Source organism: Panicum virgatum, chromosome 1N (genome assembly GCF_016808335.1).
Source record: "Panicum virgatum strain AP13 chromosome 1N, P.virgatum_v5, whole genome shotgun sequence".
Classification (NCBI taxonomy): Eukaryota; Viridiplantae; Streptophyta; class Magnoliopsida; order Poales; family Poaceae; genus Panicum; species Panicum virgatum.
In genome coordinates this window covers 42,242,545-42,254,087 of record NC_053145.1, presented here as the reverse complement: position 1 = coordinate 42,254,087, position 11,543 = coordinate 42,242,545, and the positions used below count along the sequence as shown (strand labels likewise).

Below are 11,543 nucleotides of genomic sequence, written 5' to 3'. Positions count from 1 at the left end.
GTGGATCCATCTGCCTGCCTGACCGTGTTTGTTGGGGGAACCACAGAATAAAAACTTATCAGATAGCCAGTGCGGAGCCAATTGAGGTGCATGGGTGTACAGATGTACACCCAATAATTTAGACAAAAAAATTTTAGCAAGTATGTATGTGTGTATATATATATAGATAACTAACTGAGTTTGATCGTGTTTATTTGAGCCCAAATTAGAGAACTAGGCCCGTGGACTGGCCTACTATCTCAGCTACACTGCCTCACCCTCACGCCAATCCCCTTCGGGGCTCTCCACGAGATCTCTCCTCATTTCTCAATCGACCTCTCCTCTCATCTTCTATTTTCTGCTGCTGCTAGCTAGGGTTGGCCCTTGCCCTTGGAGTTCGGCGGCGGCCGGCACCTGGCTGCTGGCTCTGGCAGCAGATCTGACGGAGCCACAGAACGGAGGGCGAATCGGCGTCGGCGGCAGCTGCAGGGCCATGCCTGATGTTGCTGCACCGCCGGCGACTGTGGCAGCCGAGTGCACGGCGGCCATAGCGGGCGCGGAATCTGCGGATTTGAAATTAGTGTCGTTGCTACCAATTGCAACAGCAAGTGTTGAAAGGGCATTTTCAGCTTTGAATTTTGTGAAGAACAAGCTAAGAAATAGCATGGGGGATCAATACTTAAATGATTGATTGGTTCCATTTATTGAGAAGGAATTTTTCCTACGCGTTGCTGAGGAAGACATCATCTCCCGTTTTCAAAAGCCACCTCGTCGAGTTAATTTGTAACTTTTTTATTGTATGGATAATAGATTAAGGAACTATTTGTATTGTATCATGTAAATTTAACCTTATTTTCATGAAGCTCTTTTTTTTATGTGCGATGATTGTTCGGTTTCGATAATACGTATGCACACTCAATCTTGAATTCCTACCTCCGCCACTGATAGCCACCATATCCTGGTTATTCTATCCCTTGCTAGTCGTGCATGAGCATCGCGAGGCGACGTGTCACTAGGGTTTTTTTTACCGACCGGTGGGACAAAACCGCCGCCCACCGGTAGCGGTAAACCGGACCAGTTTGATCGGTTACTGAAAAAATCAGCCAAATTCAAAATCCAAACCAAAAACTCATGTTCAACCAGTTCCTATCGGCTAGCCGACCGGTTTGACCGGTTTACCAGTCCGGTTTGACCGGTTACCGGTCGGTTTGAGTGGTAACCAGTCAAATTCAATTTTTTTTGGTTTAAATTCAAATGCATGCAAAGTATACTAAATGAATATTTGTATAACATGTTTTAGCATAAATGAATCCTCCAACCCTCTTTTGCACTACTTTTACATTGTATTTGTATACTTTTGTAAGTACGTTTTTTTGTTTAACTTCAAATGCTCACAAAGTATACTAAATGAATGAATATTTGAAAAAATTTGACACCATTAGATTCGTCGCAACTTGCGGTATTTTTAGGAATTTTTTGGGAATTTCTCATTTTTTGGAATTCAAATTTGAATTTTTGAATTTGGGCCGGTTTGAAACCGGCCGGAACCGAAACCGGTCCGGACCGGTTTGACCGGTTACCAGTAAAACCGGACCGGTTCCGGTCGGGATTTTTAACCCTGCGTGTCATAGGTAGGTTTTTTTACCGACCGGTGGGACAAAACCGCCGCCCACCGGTAGCGGTAAACCGAACCGGTTTGACCGGTTACCGGAAAAAACCGGCTAAATTCAAAATCCAAACCAAAAACTTATGTTCAACCAGTTCTTATCGGCTAGCCGACCGGTTTGACCGGTTACCGGTCGGTTTGAGTAGCTACCGGTCGGTTTGAGTGGTAACCGGCCAAATTCAAATTTTTTTGTTTAAATTTAAATGCCTGCAAAGTATACTAAATGAATGTTTATATAACATGTTTTAGTCTAAATGAACCCTCCAACCCTCTTTTGTACTATTTTTACATTGTATTTGTATACTTTTGTATGCACGTTTTTTTGTTTAACTTCGAATGCTCGCAAAATATACTAAATGAACGAATATTTGAAAAAAATTGACACCATTAGATTCATCACAACTTAAAGTATTTTTAGGATTTTTCATTTTTTAGAATCCAAATTTGAATTTTAAATTTGGATCTGTTTGAAACTGGCCGGAACCGGACCGGTCCGGTCGGTATTTTTAACCCTGGTCACAGGTGTGCGTCAGTGCGTGTGCCCCCCGACGATTCTTTATTCCATGGCCTCGCCCTCGCAAACCATCAGCCGAAGCGCGTGAAAGCAGCCGCGGGAGCGTAGCGAAGCCCACGCGCACCGGCGGCCAGGCGGTGGTGGGTGCAGCCAGGCGGCCCGCCGGAAGCATGCATCATCGCTGGCCGCTCGTGTCGTGCATCTCCTCTCGCGCAGTCGCCAAGCTGGCCGCCGGCTAAGCGGCGGCCGCGCGGTCGGTTCGTGCAAAATAGCTACCGGAGGTGGGCTGGTGGGGCCCTGCAGGTGAGTATTTAAATTTGGTCGTAGCTAGGTTGCGATGGGTCGTGACGCGATGCGTTGGTTGCAGAGCCGTGCGACCGTGAGACCGTCCACAGCGGCCAGAGAAATGAAGGAGCAATGCACTGAACTGTTTGTTATTATAGATGTACTGTTTGGTACTGCAGACAGTGGGGGCACGGGGAATGAGGAGGGGAAAGCACGGGGAACGAGGAGGGAAAGGAGCATTTTGCTCCACCGGATGCTCCGGCTGCTGTGGACGGTCTGACCCGGCAACAACACCTGTCTTATACTCCCTCCGTCCCAAAAAAACTGTAATTCTTTGATTTTTAGAAACTGCGTTTGACCGCTCGTCTTATTCAAATTTTTTATGTATATTATAAGATAAATAAAATATTATTAAAATATCATTAGTGATGTAATAAGTCATAATAAAAGTGATAATATTTGTAAAAGAAAGTTAAATAAGACCGGAGGTTTGTAATAAGTCAAATGCAATTTTTAAGAGTTAAAGAATTACGGTTTTTTTGGGACGGGGGAGTAGGCTATATCGGGTTTAAATGAGGGTCCGTTTCGAGGACGGTGACTGGCTCAGGTGAGTATCCGTGCTTGTCAGAGGGTCTCATCCACCGTGGTCGAAATCTACCAGCCACGTATACGGAGGGGTAATGCCGGTTGTAAATTAATTAACACCGGTCATGTTGAGGTACGGCATGGCTTGATACTATGGCTTACAGTTTACCTTTTCCTTTTTCTTTTTGCAACACATAGAATAAAAAAATAAGATGCTAGCATAATTGCTTGTTCTCAATTGTAGTTTATACCCTTAAATTGTCATAAAAGTTCGATTTCCAACTTTCAACTACTAAACTGGATGACTCATGCTATCCAATTATCTAAACCGAGCAAGTTTGATCCTTATTATGGTTTCAAAGGTGTTTTTTTCATTCTATGAAAATTATAAACATTCAAAATTAATTTTAAAAATCATAAGTAATTCATTTTGAATTATAAAATATGAAACTAATACCAAAATTTTCTAGAAATCCAATCTATATATTGGCACTCTACTTCTCAGTTATCCGGATCCAATTTTTTTATATTTCTAGTATTTGTTTGCTTGTAGTTATGCTTATTATTTTTAAATAAATAAGATTCAAATAGATCTATAATAGATATGTCACATTTTCAGAAAAATTTGGTACCCATTTTAATTTTCTTAATTTAAAATGAATTGGTCTTTATTTTAATCTAACTAGAATTTTTTATTTTAAAAAATATAAAACTATATTTGAAACCACGCTAAGGGCAAACTTGTTCGATTTCAACAGTTGAATGGCCCTCATTATCCAGTTTTGTAGTTGATGGTTGAAAATCAAATTTTTATAATAGTTCGAGGGTGTGAACTAGACTTTTTTTTCTAATTGGACTTTTTTCTCCTATGTCAGATGGGGCCATGAGAAAAAAAAGGAAGGATCATTTAGTGGACATGGGAATTTTTATCCTTTGAAACTACTAATGCTGTTTTTCTGGAATTATGAGCCTAAGGTAGAGACCAGCTAGCACGTGCTAATTAGCTAGAGACAAGCAGACATGCATTTTTAGAACCTTCATCCAACTGTAAGTGAATACATATGTGATCTGAACGACTAGAAGTCTATTTTTAGGATGAAAAAATGAAAAAAAAAAGATGGGAGAAAGAAGAAAAGAAGGGGAGGAAGAAGAAGAGAGTGGACATGAGCTCCCTCTACATTCACAGGTTAGATTCGCCACTGTCTGTCGCTGCCACTTTCAGCTATAGAACCAAAAATGTATCGATAAAATCCATCGAACAGTTGGGGTCGGATCGACGTGTTAAGAGTTGAAATATCCACCAAGCGTGCATGCATGCTTTAATCATATATGCTGACTGAAAAGGATGCATCATGACATTGATGTCTATGGTTGGTTGGTGTTGGCTTTTGAGCTTGGCATGGAGTCATGCCTTGGCACTTGGATCGCGACGCTGCCGGGACCAAACTTTGGTTGGGGGATCTACCAAGCGGCTGAAAAAAAGAAGAAGAAAAATATCTGTCCGTGTTGTGTCGCTTTAGCGTCAGATGGAGTCCAGCCCGTCCAATCAAATTCGAGCTAGCTTACTCGATCAGAGATTCAGATGGAGCTACAACCCCAACTGCTATTGTATTTCTGACAGAACACCAACCTATGTATATCGACGGAAAAAGGTCGGGGGACGGTTTGTGGTAGGTGTTGACAGCAAGAATTGTTGAACATGACGAAATTCTAGTTGGCCCTGCATGTCCTCTGCAAATATTTCATTTGCTTTGCTTACAAATCAAGGTGCTCCTAGCTACCATCATGTGATGTGCATGTATGAATCTACTCTGATCCATAAGTATGTCTGCGCTGTCAAACTGGAATGCCCATATGAAGCTAGTAGGTGATAAACAGCTGATTGATCCACCTACCGGTCGCACACGATATGTGGGAGCTTCTTCGGAAAACTATAACAGCGCGGCACGTATAGTTGTTCATTTTCATTTTCCGATAAGTCTTCCGGGGGAATGGACTTTGACTTCGGCCCGATTCCCCAGCTGCGTCTCTCTGTACGTGAGGAGCACGATCAAGGATTGCACCAATTCCCTAGCTTGTTCTAACAAATTACAAGTCAACGCGTCCCATGACGTACAATTCCCTAGCTTGTTCAAGCTGAAAGGTTATGCCATTCAGTAGGAGTAGTACACAATGGCTTGCCTATTCTCGGATGCAGCCATCAACTTCTTCCGGCATAGCCAGCATGGACGTTGGGAGAAGCAAAAAGGCATGGGACTATCCAAATCCAACTATGCTATTATCATAGAGAGTGAGAGAGTATCGAATTAAGTGGGGAGCAGAGCAGAGGACAAGAACATAAGCCAAACAGAGCAGTAGTTGTGTTTATCTCTTTGCCAGTACATGGGCTTAGGCCTATTGAAAACTCGATTATACTTTGCGTGCCAGTACAAATGGCTGGAGGCACGGGCGAAATGGCTGCCGCGCGGCCTTTGGGCCGGCGTGCCTGGCATCGTAGCGTCCGGGCCGCACGCAGGAGACTCATCCTTTGCAGTGGGCCGTCCGGCCGTCACAACATGACTACATGAGGGGGGCGCTTTGTTTTAATCCCACACCGCTTGCCGAATTAAAAGCCAAGCCGAGTCCTGCTATTTAGACGAACCCAGCTTCCCGGAGAACAGCACGCAGCTGCGCAGTGGGCACAGAGCGAACTATTCTTTCGCCTTTTACTAAAGAATACCGTGTGCCCGCTGCAACAAGCAGCATACGCCTATTTTTTGGAGGGCTCCTTCTCTCTGTGAGGAGGGTCCCAACAATTCAATTGAAACTTTGAAATTATGTTTCTATTCTAATCAACTAGTCAATCCATTCATGTTTATCGAGCTTTTAGTTTCTAGCTATTGTTGTATGTTTTCAGCTGCAGTGGGAATATACAAGATACACAATGACGTACGGGGGCTCTGACGTATTTGTTACCACGGGAGCTGGAGGGCAGGAAGACAAACTTGTATTCCCACTGCAGCTGAAGGGCAGGAAGAAACTTGTAGACTTGTTTTAACTTTTAAGAGCAAGGATAGTAACTCAGCCGACCAGCCGGCTGCAAGCACCCGCCATGCGCCCGCCTCTGCGGCTGTTGCCGGCGGTAGGCCCACGAGCAAACACTCAGCCGGCGGAGAGCGGACGGTAAGCGAAACGCCCGCTAGCTTCTCTCTTCTCCTCTCCTCCACGGCGGACACCGCCGGCTCTCAGCCTCCCATTATACCTGCTCTAAGAACGGAGAAACGAGTTTTATACAAAGCTGTAGCATAGTACAACAGTGGGGGTCATACTCTAGGAGGAGATATTTGAGGATGTATGCTATCACTGAATGAAGGCCAAAGAAAGCAGCGAGCCAACCAACCATCCATGATCGATCATCTCCCTCGCTATCGCTGGATTAATTATCTTATGCCTTGAGGATAAGCATCCATGGTCTAGCACCACTAATGATACAGTACCCACTTATTATATTTGCCTCTTACAACGTGACAGCGACATCTCGCGTTTCACTAGAGCAAGCACCAGCAGCAGCCAGATGCTAGCTAGCACAGGCATGCTCTTACGCTTGTACGGACATTTCGCAGAGGAACGACGAGGACGGCGCGGCGCTGCATCTCGCGTCAGGTAGCCTCGTATCCTGATACAGTCGTACAACGTACTCTTGTTGTTTGCGAAGCCTACAAGGCAACTGCTTGGAGTACACGGGGGCATGCCGAGCGAAAATGGGGGTACAACTGCACTGCGTCCCGATCTGGATGGTGATGGGATTCGCTGATATTTTCACCGGGACCGGCGTCAGGTCGGGTCATGGCCAATTTAGGTCGAGTGGCAGTGGCGCCCATGTTGATCGGGCCACGGTCGGCAGCCTTTTGTTTCCTTCATGATGCAAGCTGATTACTGAAGAAGCACACCCTTTCGTTGCCCCAAAGGGCCAGAGCACAAGCACTCGCTACAGTGATTTGGCCTCCTTCAGTACAGTCCTGACCCCTCTGACGGCTTTGCCTTGCTTTGTTTGGTTGGTGGCGTCAGAGACAGATTCACCAGGAATACTCTGATGTTTGATCTTTAGGAGGGTCGTACGTAGCACAGTGATCGGATCTGATGGTGCAAAGGCTGCGGAGAAAAGGATGTAGTATCAGGAATCTCGCACTTTCCAGTGACTTGTTACAAAAGGACTTTCTAACCAGTGGCAGTTACCAAACTACCGAAGGGAAAAAGAAGTTCAGTTTTTCTTTGGATTCACGTTATTCAGGTAAGCACGCTTGGTGTCACTGACCGTGCGCCGGATCTGTGGATTTCGGCAAATATATCCCCGTCCCTTGATCATGTTCTAACTCGTTCAGCAGAGTTTTAGCCATGAGCCAACAATATGGGTGTGGGCGATCTAAAGATCAAGGCATGATGGTGTTCATGAAAGCTAGCTTTGGGTTTTTGCTGTCTAAGAAAGAAGAGGAGAAGGCGCTATCAATTAATAGCACATTGCTTCTTCCAGATATGTCTGAAAAGAAAAACCACGCCATGACGGCGGTCGACCGTGACAGTCACTATTGCTGAAACCTTCAGCTAACATCATGGACCATGCAAGCAACTGAAGCAAGAGCCGTTCACTGTCACTTGGACTTCAACTGTTCGTCGATCAGCGCCAGAGAACCTTATCTACAAGCTAGCGCGACAACGGAGCCCCGCAAAGACTAACACTGCACGCATTCATTTTTCTTTTCTGCTCGTACACTGCATGCGTCCATGGGATGGGAGACGCAGCAAGCAGGATCCGCGTACGGGGGGCCAATAATTGCAGCGAATTGGCTCGAACAACCAAGTGGATTAATTAGCAGATTAAACTGCGGCATTATGGTGTGCGTACGAGCAACGGTGGTGGTGGCCGCCATTGTTTATGGACTGACGCAGAGCTGGCCTGCTCGCTCCTAGCAAAAAAATTGTTAGCGAAATAAGTTTTCAGTTGTTAGATTCCCCCCAGGAGATGTCGACGTCTCGCTCCTTTTCTTTAACCAGCACCACAAATTAGAGAGAAATCGGGCCTAGAAACAGGGTGAAATTTCAGCTGATGAGTCGCCATGCTAAGGTTCATGAGGCACTCAAGAACAGGGACAACGAACAGCCATGCATACATACGAGGAATCGCTCCAACACACAACGTCGTCGTTAGCGAACAGGAGGATGCCTGGCTGTCAAGCTGTGCTTGCTAGAGGAAATTTGGTTTGGATTTTTAGTTTCTTTATTTAAACTCCGATGAAAAATAGAGCTTGCGTTCTACTGAAAAAAAAAGTGCCTCCAAATAAAGCCGGTAGCACGTCGTTGTATAGCATATAAATACATGTCGACATGCACGGACAGGTCAGGCCACGTGGACCTGCGCGCCTTTACTTGGACGGAGGCCTATACTGTGGTGAATTTTCAAAAAAAAAAGGTACTATATGCCTATACACGCTGCAGATCGAACTCACGATCTCTCCAGAGGGCATCAGAAACCTTCAGCTGCAGGGTAACGACGCCGATCTGGCACCGTTCGGTGCAGTGCAGAAACGGCTCAAATCCGCAGCACTAGCCACGTCACGAAGAATTGGAGACACGAACAGTGCAGCGATTAATTGGAATGGGGGCAGCTCAGCCGCCAGGACGACGGCGGCGTCGATGTTCCAGCGACGGTCGATGTCGACGGGCACTGAAAGCAGCAACTCGGTTAGAGAGAGGCAGGGATTATCATTGCTTGGCTTCCCCGCATCGACGAAGACTGAGGGGACACTAGCATCGGGCGGCCGTTCCGTGTGTTGTGCTGGTTCACTTGCACCGCCGCGGGAAGAATATCCTACAAGAGAGCCATGGCGGTGCCCGTCCTTGTTATGCGCTACGAATGAAGATTTCTGTAGTACTAAGGTATCAGGGTAGAAGTTATCTGGACCTTCCATCTGTACTTCGAGATATATGCTGAGATAATGGTGTCAGTTTAAGGTGGGATGGTGTACACGCACTACTAGAAAACTAGGCATTAGTACCGGGAGGGAATCCCTAGTTAGTACCGGTTCCCTACCCGGTACCATCCATCGGTACTAAATGACGTATTTAGTATTGGTCAAGAACACCAACTGGTACTAATGATATTTTCACGCAAAAAAAAATTAGATTGCTTCTCCCGCTCCTCATCCTTTTCCCTCTACACTTGTTTTCTTTCTACCATCGTTGCTCCATCTTTTTCTCTGTTCATCAAGAACAAACAAGAACAAACTTTTGTTCTTCAAGAACAGAGAAAAAATATAAGCAGCGTGGAAACAAAACTGAGAGCATAAAGAAAGGAATGAGGAGCCGGAAAAACTTCACTTAGATTACAACATTCAAGCCAAGATTATAAAGATCTATAAATATAAGAAAAATTATACAACACGAGATTCCCTAAGAAAAGATTCAACATTCAACTACATATCTGAAAATGAAAAAAAATCATGGGCCCGCTGCGGTGCAGGCCGTGAGCCCGTGCCTGCCTACAGGTCAGGAGCCGCCGATGCCACGGCTTCCGCCAGCGCTGCAGGCCACGCCCGCGCGTGCCTCCGTCGCCGCGGCCTGGCCGTGCCGCCCACGTGCCTCCGCCGTCGGGCTCGGGACGCACCCGCCCGCATGCGTCTCCGGTGCCATGCCGCAGCCAGGCGGGGGGTGCCACGCGCTGGGGAGCTCCCTGCTCGAGAGAGGAGAGAAGGGATCAGAAGGAAAGACTGAGAGAAGGGAGAAGAGATGAGGGAAAAAGGGAGAAGATAAAGGAAGAGATAAGGCCGCTACCCACCACTCCTCCATCAGTAGATTTTTGTTTGCATGTCACTTTAATACCGGGTGGAGGCTCCGTCCGGTACAAATATGATATTTTTTTGTACCGGGTGCGGTACTAAATTGAGCCTTTAGTACCGGACTAAAGTGCACCTGATACTAACATGCTGGGACGAATGTGCCATTTTCGAGCAGTGACGGCTATCTGCAGGGACATATAGTCAGGGGCGGATCTTAATGGGGCCTAGGGGGCTTAAGCCCCCCTACCTTCTCAAGATCCATGGATACCCCTCTAAGCTCCATTTTCATTTTGGGATGAAACAATAAAGAGGAAGAGGGAAGAAAAAACAAGAGAAGGATGAAACAATAAAGAGAAAGAGGGGAGAAAAAACAAGAGAAGGGAGGTACAGATTCGGGCTAGATTCGTCACTGCGTATAGTATACGATGTAACGTACTCCCTCCGTATCAAAATAAATGACACCGTTGACTTTTGATTACAAGTTTGACCACTCGTCTTATTAAAAAAATGTATGCAAAAACACGAAAACATGAATCATGATTAAAATATTTTAGATGATGAAGTGAGTCGTACATAAGATTTTTAAAAATTATTAACTTTTTTGAATAAGACAAATGGTCAAACTTGAGATCAAAAGTCAACGGTGTCATCTATTTTGATATGGAGAGAGTATATATATAAAATAAGATATTGCACTTTATACCAGACGCTCCACTTTCTGTATCTCGGATTATGTTCTCTCCTCATCCATATGGATGCACGGTTATATGGACAAGTGCCATGGTCTAAAATTTCAAAATCATTTGAATCCAGTTCGACGTCGTCGCCTTGTTCGTGACTGTCACGAGCTCCACCACCTCGCCATTGCAGAACACATGCCACGAGCTGACCCTCAGCACGATCGGTCCGTCGGTACAGGTGGGTACAACACATGATGGTGGTCTTCTCTTATTCGACTCTCACTCTCTCTCTCTCTCTCTCATATTTCTCTTCTCCCTCATTTCTCACCCCAGGTCAGTGAGGAGGGCACTGGCGGCTCTGTACATTGGCATCCCAGTTGCGGTTGACAGATTAGACCAGGTGGCGCCGGATTTGGACAGTGAAGAGTATATGTCTATTGCGGTGGTGACCATGGAGGACTGCAGATCCTAGCAAGCAAGAGGGCTCTGTGTTGGTGGCGGCGTGCATCGCGACTTCCGAACAGCAAAGGCGCCACGCCAGATCCGGTAGCAGCAGCCCCGGCCCTGAGCGGGGGCGAGTGGGCGGCCGCCCTAGGCCCCCGAAATCAAGGGGCCCCGTCGCAGGTACGTATGCAGGGGACAGGGGTAGGTGTATATGGTAGATGTAAAGACTCTGCATAAAGATCTCGAGCGACAAAACGATTGGCGTCTGCACCACGCTCGTGTGTCTCCTCATCTCTCTGAGAGCAAGAATAATAGTCCCGGCCGGCTGCCGGCTGGGAGCACATGCTCACCCAGGTCGCAGCGTGTCCATTCAATGCGTTGCAGTGAGAGAGCAAGTGTTTTCGCCGGCTTCTAGCGGGCGATTTGGCAGACGCCCGCTCGATCTCTCTCCTCCCCACGTCGGATCCCAGTCGGCTCTCAGTCTCTTGTTATACTTGCTCTGATGCCATCTGTAAGTCTCCTTGATTATTGCCTCTAATTTTGCGGCACGATTGGTGTGACTAAAAAAAGAACTCGGT

General features: G+C 46.3%; 1 non-coding gene across 1 annotated transcript; it reads left to right on the top strand.

Annotated features, from left to right (window-relative positions):
• Positions 1 to 5,694: 5,694 nt before the first annotated feature.
• LOC120657880 lies at positions 5,695 to 5,815 on the top strand. Its single transcript, XR_005668413.1, has one exon. It is a non-coding gene; the product is annotated as a U5 spliceosomal RNA (small nuclear RNA).
• The last annotated feature ends 5,728 nt before the right edge of the window (positions 5,816 to 11,543 follow it).